General features: G+C 41.0%; 1 protein-coding gene across 2 annotated transcripts in view; it reads left to right on the top strand.

The window, feature by feature from the left end:
• The window catches only part of ARID1A (AT-rich interaction domain 1A), a 502854-nt gene that overhangs the window by 33252 nt on the left and 457884 nt on the right, over positions 1-11718 (top strand). The window lies entirely within an intron of this gene.

Genomic DNA, 11718 nt, shown 5'->3' on the forward strand with positions numbered 1-11718 from the left:
CGGTGCATACTTAAATACACTTTTGAAACAGCTATAGCTTTTATTAGAAGCATGTTTGCTAACACATGAATATTACAAAAATACTTCTATTCAAAACTGAAATGCATCCATGTGGATTCAATTTGTGGCTGGAATTGCCCTTTTTTAAAAATCTAAAAAAAAAGGAAATAGTATACTGTTTTTAACTGTACTTAAACCTATAACCCCAGCATTCTAAAGGGTTGGGAATAAACAGAGTGTGTATCTAGAGTCTTAAAGCTGGTTAATTTGTTTGTGCCTTCAGTTTGAGCAATCCTAGTACCATAGGACTGTTTTACCTTAGGTGTTTGCTCTGCAATTTGTAGGCTTTTTTTTTTAATTATTCCCAGCTGAAAGTAACTCCTGTCTGTGCATGAAGTGAAGTCCTAAATAAGACACTCATTCAAAATACAACTTTCCTTTTTATATAAATTGAATGTTTTTAAAATAGACTTTGGAAAGCTTCCCCTGTTACTTTTTGACTCATGAGACGCTTAGTAGCAGAAACTATTCTATTTGCTATAGCATGTTTTCCTAGAAGTAAAAATGCTTTCCCCCTCTTCTGATGGTTAAACTTGTGGTATCAACTTTTTGCACTTTATTTCATGAGTGGAAACTAAACGTTCCTTGAGCTTTAAGGAAAGGCCAGAGTAATTTTGCCTTAAATGGGTATGAAAATCAAAATCCCATTGGTTACAAATAGTTTATATTGAAGTTTGGACCTAATGAATATTAACATTCTGACTGTGGTATTGAAAGCTGTAGATGTGCATTAAAGTGAATGTAACGTTTGATGAATGAAAGTGCCCCTGTTTTTAATAGGATTTTTTAAAAAACGTGCACTCATTCCGCAATTTCACTGGTTTTGTTAAAATACTACTTACCTTTTCTACGTGATAGCCGCTCCAGCGCTTTTCCCGCCCGTACAAGCCTCTTCATACGTCTGCAATAACGATTCCGGCATCCTCCAGGCTGGGATCGTCATTTCTACCATAGGAAGAAACTTGGGGGGGGGGGGGGGAGCACTGGAGCAGCTTTCACGAAGAAAAGGTAAGTATTTAACAAAACCAGTGAAATGTAAAGTTTGATGATTGAAAGTGCCCCTATTTTTAATAGGATTATTAAAAACCGGGCACTGGTTCATCAAAATTTACATTCAATTTTTTTTTTTTTTTTTTTTTAAATATATCTGCATGTGCGAGAAATAAAGGGACTAATAAACCATTTAAATAAAAAATGCAAATAACATTTAAAAAGCATTTTAACAAACCTTGTGTTTTTCCTGCCATTGCAAGTAAGCGTGGCGCTCTTTCCTCACCCTGCTTGCTTTACCTTGCAGGAGAACAGGTATTAATTACTGATGTGTTCTTGTCTTTAAATGGACATTCTAGCCAATATTTGGAATCCATATGGATGCATTTTAGTTTTGAATAGAAGCACTTTTGCATTACACATGTATCAGTAATAATGCTTCTAATAAGAGCTAGTGTAGCAGTCTGCACCGTGCACCAGCATTTTAAACGCCGCACTTGCTCAGAGAACCTAAGGTGATTGTACCAGCCGGTTATGGCCCAATTTAATTGACATGATACAAGCCCATCTGATGCTCTGAGCTGCCTAAGTATTTAAATTGCTGGTGCACTGAGACTTTCTAGCTGTAATGCACGTGCAGAGAGACAAATATTAAAGGGACATGACACCCACATTTTTTCTTTTATGATTTAGAAAGAGAATGCAATTTTAAACATCTTTCTAATTTACTTATATTATCTAATTTGTTTTATTCTCTTGATAGTCTTTGCTGAAGAGCATATCTAGATATGCTCAGTAGCTGCTGATTGGTTGCTGCACATAGAAGCCTCGTGTGATTGGCTCACCATGTGCATAGCTTTTTATTCAACTAAGGATATCTAAAAAATGAAGCAAAATAAATAATGGAAGTAAATTGTAATGTTTAAATTTATATTCTCTATCTGAATCATGAAAGAAAGATTTTGGGTTTAGTGGCCCTTTAACACTAGAACAGTGATAACTTTTACTAGATACAAGTATATTGCAAATATGTTTCTATTCAAATATGTAATTCATCTATCTGCATTTCAATTTTTATTGGAATGTCGTTGTTTTTTTTTTTTAGGTTATTACCTTTTCACCAGCGAGAAATTAGACCAGTTTATATAGGTTGTTGTACCTGTACAAAGCTGAAATGCGCTACTGATAGTCACCACCCACCAATATCAGTCTTATCTTGGTAGGGCTAAGCAAACGGCATCCCAATCAATACCTGATTAATAATACATTTCAACAAACTCTTCATGTGCCACTGTCATAAAATCAAAATGATCTTAATGTATCCAGTGCTATAACATGGTTTTTCCTGGGCTTGTTTTATATGTAATGTTTTTACTAGCACTAGATGTTTTGGTGAACATTGCTTTTTTTGTTTCTTTTAGATTTGTATCCTGACTGCATGTTCGCTTGTGCGAATCTGCAGTCGAAGGGCTTGATAAATCGAGCCCATAGAGGTGATTATTTTGAATATAAAAACATTGGTTATAAATTTTGTTTGTGCTTAACAGGATATGAAACCCAGATAAATTAAGGTGATTATTTTTAATCAATATAAAAACATTAGTTAGAGCATGCATTTTTAAACCACTTTCTAATTTACTTCTCTTATCAAGTTTATTCATTCTCTTGGTATCTTTTGTTGAAAAAACAAGGACTTGTGCTTAGGCCCATTTCTGGCGTACTATATGGCAGCAGTTTTGCAAGAGCACTAGACAGCCGCACTATTTCTTTTGTGACGTGACTAAGTCCACGATCCATTACTCTGGGAATTACTCTTCCCTATTACTAGGGGGAGACTAAGATTCCCAAACCCCAAAAGCTCTATAAAACCGTCCCACCTTACAGGTTCCTCAGTCTTAGCTGGAGGTGGTTGACGAATGAATTTGTGCATTTGATTCTATTGAGAGGGAGGTTTTTAGTTTTATATTAAAGCTGTTCTCGCGTCCGAGAGATGTATATGGGGTATGGTTGGCGGGTTGTGTGTTTGTTTTTTTTCCTCCATCTTATGGGAAAATTTGTCAGACCGTCCATAATTGGTTGTAGGGACTTGTCTTTTGCCTTCTTCTATGGATCTACAATATTACTCCTATTTCATAACCTCTACTGATATGTTTATGTACTGGTTTGGAGTTCTACTGGTGTACTGGTAGATGAGTGTATGTTGATTTATTTTTATATCTGTTTTTAAGTGAATAAAAAAAAAAATGCCCTCAGTTTTTGAGGAGTTGTGGATTTTAGTTTTTTTTCAGTGAAAAAGATTTCTAAATCCCACCCTTTTCTCATTACTCGAAGACTCCACAGCTTGGGTGTTTGTTCCCAGGGGTAATTGATCATGGACTCTCATCACCTGTATGAAAGAAAACATAATTTATGCTTACCTGATAAGTTAATTTTGCTCTCATTGCTTTTTCTTATCTCCTTTATTGTTTGGCTATGCTTTAGACAACTGGTTTTCAAACCTGCCCTCAGGCCTCCCTAACAGGCCACATTTTGTGGATATCTCAACTAGAGCACAGATGAAATAATCATCATTAGTAACATGGTTATTTTACCTGCTCTCATCCAAGGTAATCCAGAAAACCTGGACTGTTGGGGAGGCCTGAGGACAGGTTTGAAAAAACCAGTGCGTCAGAGGTACCTGTGAGGTGTTTTATAGAGCTCTTAGGGTTTGGACATCTTTGCCGCCTCCGAGTGGTAGTGAAGAGTAATTCCCAGGAATAATGCATTGTCAACTCTCCCCACAATGAAAGAAATTAATTTACCAGGTAAGCATCAATTGTTTTCCTGACATGTAGCACCCCAGATGCTTACCTAGGTATCTCTTAAACACAGAATATCTTAAACCCTCTTAAGGACCAGACCACTTTTCCATTTTCTGACCTTTGGGACAAGGCTATTTTTACATTTCTGCGGTATTTGTGTTTAGCTGTAATTTTCCTCTTACTCATTTACTGTACCCACACATATTATATACCGTTTTTCTCACCATTAAATGGACTTTATAAAGATACCATTATTTTCATCATATCTTATAATTTACTATTACATTTTTTTTAAATAAAATATGAGGGAAAGATTGGGGGGGGGGGAAGTACTTTCTCTTGTAAGGTGTATCCAGTCCACGGGTTCTTCCATTACTTGTGGGATATTCTCCTTCCCAACAGGAAGCTGCAAGAGGAAACCCACAGCAGAGCTGTCTATATAGCTCCTCCCCTAACTGCCACCCCCAGTCATTCTCTTGCAGCTCTCGACAAGATAGGAAGTATCAAGAGATATGTGGTGACTTAATGTAGTTTTACCTTCAATCAAAAGTTTGTTGTTTTTAAACGGTACCGGCGTTGTACTGTTTTACTCTCAGGCAGAAATTAGAAGAAGAGTTCTGCCTGGAGGTTGATGATCTTAGCGGTTTGTAACTAAGGTCCATTGCTGTTCTCACACATAACTGAAGAGTATGGGACAACTTCAGTTGGGGGAACGGTCTGCAGATTACCTGCTTTGAGGTATGTTCAGTATATTTGTTTCTAGAGAGATGAATGAGTTCTAGAAAATGCTGACAGTGCCTTGTGTATTTGAGGTAAGCCTGATGCAGTGATTTAACAGCGACTGGGATCATGCTTACAAAACGGGGTAATACTCTTATTACTTAGTGACAGTTGAACGTTTACATGAATTCAAAAATAGGAAGTTTTCTCTTGTTAAGTGTATCCAGTCCACGGATCATCCATTACTTGTGGGATATATTCCCTTCCCAACAGGAAGTTGCAAGAGGATCACCCACAGCAGAGCTGTATATAGCTCCTCCCCTCACATGTCATATCCAGTCATTCTCTTGCAATCAAAAGTTTGTTATTTTTAAATGGCACCGGAGTGTGCTGTTTTTTCTCAGGCAGTATTTGGAAGAAGAATCTGCCTGCGTTTTCTATGATCTTAGCAGAAGTAACTAAGATCCACTTGCTGTTCTCACACATTCTGAGGAGTGAGGTAACTTCAGAAAGGGAATGGCGTTCAGGTTTTTCCTGCAACTAAGGTATGTGCAGTAAAATATTTTTCTAAGGAATGGAATTGACTAAGAAAATGCTGCTGATACCGAAGTAATGTAAGTAAAGCCTTAAATGCAGTGAAAGCGACTGGTATCAGGCTTATTAATAGAGATATATACTCTTTAAACATGCCAGCAAACGTTTTAAAACACATTTTCTCCAACATAGGTGTGTCCGGTCCACGGCGTCATCCTTACTTGTGGGATATTCTCTTCCCCAACAGGAAATGGCAAAGAGCCCAGCAAAGCTGGTCACATGATCCCTCCTAGGCTCCGCCTACCCCAGTCATTCTCTTTGCCGTTGTACAGGCAACATCTCCACGGAGATGGCTTAGAGTTTTTTAGTGTTTAACTGTAGTTTTTATTATTCAATCAAGAGTTTGTTATTTTGAAATAGTGCTGGTATGTACTATTTACTCAGAAACAGAAAAGAGATGAAGATTTCTGTTTGTATGAGGAAAATGATTTTAGCAACCGTCACTAAAATCCATGGCTGTTCCACACAGGACTGTTGAGAGCAATTAACTTCAGTTGGGGGAACAGTGAGCAGTCTCTTGCTGCTTGAGGTATGACACATTCTAACAAGACGATGTAATGCTGGAAGCTGTCATTTTCCCTATGGGATCCGGTAAGCCATGTTTATTAAGATCGTAAATAAGGGCTTCACAAGGGCTTATTAAGACTGTAGACATTTTCTGGGCTAAATCGATCATATTTACACACATTTAGCCTTGAGGAATCATTTAATCTGGGTATTTTTTGTTAAAGGCAGGCACTGTTTTAGACACTTTATTCTATAGGGGCTTTCCCTAATCATAGTCAGAGCCTCATTTTCGCGCCGGTATGGCGCACTTGTTTTTGAGAACAGCATGGCATGCAGCTGCATGTGTGTGGAGCTCTGATACATAGAAAAGTCTTTCTGAAGGCATCATTTGGTATCGTATTCCCCTTTGGGCTTGGTTGGGTCTCAGCAAAGCAGATACCAGGGACTGTAAAGGGGTTAAAGTTAAAAACGGCTCCGGTTCCGTTATTTTAAGGGTTAAAGCTTCCAAATTTGGTGTGCAATACTTTTAAGGCTTTAAGACACTGTGGTGAAAATTTGGTGAATTTTGAACAATTCCTTCATGTTTTTTCGCAATTGCAGTAATAAAGTGTGTTCAGTTTAAAATTTAAAGTGACAGTAACGGTTTTATTTTAAAACGTTTTTTGTACTTTGTTATCAAGTTTATGCCTGTTTAACATGTCTGAACTACCAGATAGACTGTGTTCTGAATGTGGGGAAGCCAGAATTCCTATTCATTTAAATAAATGTGATTTATGTGACAATGACAATGATGCCCAAGATGATTCCTCAAGTGAGGGGAGTAAGCATGGTACTGCATCATTCCCTCCTTCGTCTACACGAGTCTTGCCCACTCAGGAGGCCCCTAGTACATCTAGCGCGCCAATACTCCTTAATATGCAACAATTAACGGCTGTAATGGATAATTCTGTCAAAAACATTTTAGCCAAAATGAACACTTATCAGCGTAAGCGCGACTGCTCTGTTTTAGATACTGAAGAGCATGACGACGCTGATAATAATGGTTCTGAAGGGCCCCTAACCCAGTCTGATGGGGCCAGGGAGGTTTTGTCTGAGGGAGAAATTACTGATTCAGGGAACATTTCTCAACAAGCTGAACCTGATGTGATTACGTTTAAATTTATGTTGGTACATCTCCGCATTCTGCTTAGGGAGGTATTATCCACTCTGGATGATTGTGACAAGTTGGTCATCCCAGAGAAACTATGTAAAATGGACAAGTTCCTAGAGGTCCCGGGGCTCCCAGAAGCTTTTCCTATACCCAAGCGGGTGGCGGACATTGTTAATAAAGAATGGGAAAGGCCCGGTATTCCTTTCGTCCCTCCCCCCATATTTAAAAAATTGTTTCCTATGGTCGACCCCAGAAAGGACTTATGGCAGACAGTCCCCAAGGTCGAGGGAGCGGTTTCCACTTTAAACAAACGCACCACTATACCCATAGAGGATAGTTGTGCTTTCAAAGATCCTATGGATAAAAAATTAGAAGGTTTACTTAAAAAGATGTTTGTTCAGCAGGGTTACCTTCTACAACCAATTTCATGCATTGTCCCTGTAGCTACAGCCGCATGTTTCTGGTTCGATGAGCTGATAAAGGCGGTCGATAGTGATTCTCCTCCTTATGAGGAGATTATGGACAGAATCAATGCTCTCAAATTGGCTAATTCTTTCACCCTAGACGCCACTTTGCAATTGGCTAGGTTAGCGGCTAAGAATTCTGGGTTTGCTATTGTGGCGCGCAGAGCGCTTTGGTTGAAATCTTGGTCAGCTGATGCGTCTTCCAAGAACAAGCTACTTAACATTCCTTTCAAGGGGAAAACGCTGTTTGGTCCTGACTTGAAAGAGATTATCTCTGATATCACTGGGGGTAAGGGCCACGCCCTTCCTCAGGATCGGCCTTTCAAGGCAAAAAATAAACCTAATTTTCGTCCCCTTCGTAGAAATGGACCAGCCCAAAGTGCTACGTCCTCTAAGCAAGAGGGTGATACTTCTCAAGCCAAGCCAGCTTGGAGACCAATGCAAGGCTGGAACAAGGGAAAGCAGGCCAAGAAACCTGCCACTACTACCAAGACAGCTTGAAATGTTGGCCCCCGATCCGGGACCGGATCTGGTGGGGGGCAGACTCTCTCTCTTCGCTCAGGCTTGGGCAAGAGATGTTCTGGATCCTTGGGCGCTAGAAATAACCTTGGGAGACTATCTTCTGGAATTCAAGGGGCTTCCCCCAAGGGGGAGGTTCCACAGGTCTCAGTTGTCTTCAGACCACATAAAAAGGACAGGCATTCTTACATTGTGTAGAAGACCTGTTAAAAATGGGAGTGATTCATCCTGTTCCATTAAGAGAACAAGGGATGGGGTTCTACTCCAATCTGTTCATAGTTCCCAAAAAAGAGGGAACGTTCAGACCAATCTTAGATCTCAAGATCTTAAACAAGTTTCTCAAGGTTCCATCGTTCAAGATGGAAACCATTCGAACTATTCTTCCTTCCATCCAGGAAGGTCAATTCATGACCACAGTGGATTTAAAGGATGCGTATCTACATATTCCTATCCACAAGGAACATCATCGGTTCCTAAGGTTCGCATTCCTGGACAAGCATTACCAGTTCGTGGCGCTTCCTTTCGGATTAGCCACTGCTCCAAGGATTTTCACAAAGGTACTAGGGTCCCTTCTAGCTGTGCTAAGACCAAGGGGCATTGCTGTAGTACCTTACTTGGACGACATTCTGATTCAAGCGTCGTCCCTTCCTCAAGCAAAGGCTCACACGGACATTGTCCTGGCCTTTCTCAGATCTCACGGATGGAAAGTGAACGTGGAAAAGAGTTCTCCATCTCCGTCAACAAGGGTTCCCTTCTTGGGAACAATAATAGACTCCTCAGAAATGAGGATTTTTCTGACAGAGGCCAGAAAAATAAAACTTCTAGACTCTTGTCGGATACTTCATTCCGTTCCTCTTCCTTCCATAGCGCGGTGCATGGAAGTGATCGGTTTGATGGTAGCGGCAATGGACATAGTTCCTTTTGCGCGCATTCATCTAAGACCATTACAACTGTGCATGCTCAGTCAGTGGAATGGGGACTATACAGACTTGTCTCCGAAGATACAAGTAAATCAGAGGACCAGAGACTCACTCCGTTGGTGGGTGTCCCTGGACAACTTGTCACAAGGGATGACATTCCGCAGACCGGAGTAGGTCATCGTCACGACCGACGCCAGTCTGATGGGCTGGGGCGCGGTCTGGGGATCCCTGAAAGCTCAGGGTCTTTGGTCTCGGGAAGAATCTCTTCTACCGATAAATATTCTGGAACTGAGAGCGATATTCAATGCTCTCAAGGCTTGGCCTCAGCTAGCAAGGGCCAAGTTCATACGGTTTCAATCAGACAACATGACAACTGTTGCGTACATCAACCATCAGGGGGGAACAAGGAGTTCCCTAGCGATGGAAGAAGTGACCAAAATCATTCTATGGGCGGAGTCTCACTCCTGCCACCTGTCTGCTATCCACATCCCAGGAGTGGAAAATTGGGAAGCGGATTTTCTGAGTCGTCAGACATTGCATCCGGGGGAGTGGGAACTCCATCCGGAAATCTTTGCCCAAGTCACTCAGCTGTGGGGCATTCCAGACATGGATCTGATGGCCTCTCGTCAGAACTTCAAAGTTCCTTGCTACGGGTCCAGATCCAGGGATCCCAAGGCGGCTCTAGTGGATGCACTAGTAGCACCTTGGACCTTCAAACTAGCTTGTGTTCCCGCCGTTTCCTCTCATCCCCAGGCTGGTAGCCAGGATCAATCAGGAGAGGGCGTCGGTGATCTTGATAGCTCCTGCGTGGCCACGCAGGACTTGGTATGCAGATCTGGTGAATATGTCATCGGCTCCACCTTGGAAGCTACCTTTGAGACGAGACCTTCTTGTTCAGGGTCCGTTCGAACATCCGAATCTGGTTTCACTCCAGCTGACTGCTTGGAGATTGAACGCTTGATCTTATCGAAGCGAGGATTCTCAGATTCTGTTATCGATACTCTTGTTCAGGCCAGAAAGCCTGTAACTAGAAAGATTTACCACAAAATTTGGAAAAAATATATCTGTTGGTGTGAATCTAAAGGATTCCCTTGGGACAAGGTTAAGATTCCTAAGATTCTATCCTTCCTTCAAGAAGGATTGGAAATAGGATTATCGGCTAGTTCCCTGAAGGGACAGATTTCTGCCTTGTCTGTGTTACTTCACAAAAAGCTGGCAGCTGTGCCAGATGTTCAAGCCTTTGTTCAGGCTCTGGTTTGAATTAAGCCTGTTTACAAACCTTTGACTCCTCCTTGGAGTCTCAACTTAGTTCTTTCAGTTCTTCAGGGGGTTCCGTTTGAACCCTTACATTCCGTTGATATTAGGTTATTATCTTGGAAAGTTTTGTTTTTAGTTGCAATTTCTTCTGCCAGAAGAGTTTCAGAATTATCTGCTCTGCAGTGTTCTCCTCCTTATCTGGTGTTCCATGCAGATAAGGTGGTTTTACGTACTAAACCTGGTTTTCTTCCAAAAGTTGTTTCTAACAAAAACATTAACCAGGAGATTATCGTACCTTCTCTGTGTCCGAAACCAGTTTCAAAGAAGGAACGTTTGTTGCACAATTTGGATGTTGTTCGCGCTCTAAAATTCTATTTAGATGCTACAAAGGATTTTAGACAAACATCTTCCTTGTTTGTTGTTTATTCCGGTAAAAGGAGAGGTCAAAGAGCAACTTCTACCTCTCTCTCTTTTTGGATTAAAAGCATCATCGGATTGGCTTACGAGACTGCCGGACGGCAGCCTCCCGAAAGAATCACGGCTCATTCCACTAGGGCTGTGGCTTCCACATGGGCCTTCAAGAACGAGGCTTCTGTTGATCAGATATGTAGGGCAGCGACTTGGTCTTCACTGCACACTTTTACCAAATTTTACAAGTTTGATACTTTTGCTTCTTCTGAGGCTATTTTTGGGAGAAAGGTTTTGCAAGCCGTGGTGCCTTCCATTTAGGTGACCTGATTTGCTCCCTCCCTTCATCCGTGTCCTAAAGCTTTGGTATTGGTTCCCACAAGTAAGGATGACGCCGTGTACCGGACACACCTATGTTGGAGAAAACAGAATTTATGTTTACCTGATAAATTACTTTCTCCAACGGTGTGTCCGGTCCACGGCCCGCCCTGGTTTTTTTAATCAGGTCTGATAATTTATTTTCTTTAACTACAGTCACCACGGTACCATATGGTTTCTCCTATGCAAATATTCCTCCTTAACGTCGGTCGAATGACTGGGGTAGGCGGAGCCTAGGAGGGATCATGTGACCAGCTTTGCTGGGCTCTTTGCCATTTCCTGTTGGGGAAGAGAATATCCCACAAGTAAGGATGACGCCGTGGACCGGACACACCGTTGGAGAAAGTAATTTATCAGGTAAACATAAATTCTGTTTTCTTCTGTTAAGTGTGATCAGTCCACGGGTCATCATTACTTCTGGGATATTACTCCTCCCCAACAGGAAGTGCAAGAGGATTCACCCAGCAGAGCTGCATATAGCTCCTCCCCTCTACGTCACTCCCAGTCATTCTCTTGCACCCAACGACTAGATAGGATGTGTGAGAGGACTATGGTGATTATACTTAGTTTTTATCTTCAATCAAGAGTTTGTTATTTTAAAATAGCACCGGAGTGTGTTATTATCTCTCTGGCAGAGTTTGAAGAAGAATCTACCAGAGTTTTTGTTATGATTTTAGCCGGAGTAGTTAAGATCATATTGCTGTTTCTCGGCCATCTGAGGAGAGGTAAACTTCAGATCAGGGGACAGCGGGCAGATGAATCTGCATAGAGGTATGTAGCAGTTTTTATTTTCTGATAATGGAATTGATGAGAAAATCCTGCCATACCGATATGTCATGTATGTATACTTTACACTTCAGTATTCTGGGGAATGGTACTTCACTAGAATTACACTGTAAGAAATACATAAAGCTGTTTAATAACTAGAGATTATGTTTAACGTTTTTGCA

The sequence above is a fragment of the Bombina bombina genome, chromosome 3, assembly GCF_027579735.1.
Source record: "Bombina bombina isolate aBomBom1 chromosome 3, aBomBom1.pri, whole genome shotgun sequence".
NCBI lineage: Eukaryota > Metazoa > Chordata > Amphibia > Anura > Bombinatoridae > Bombina > Bombina bombina.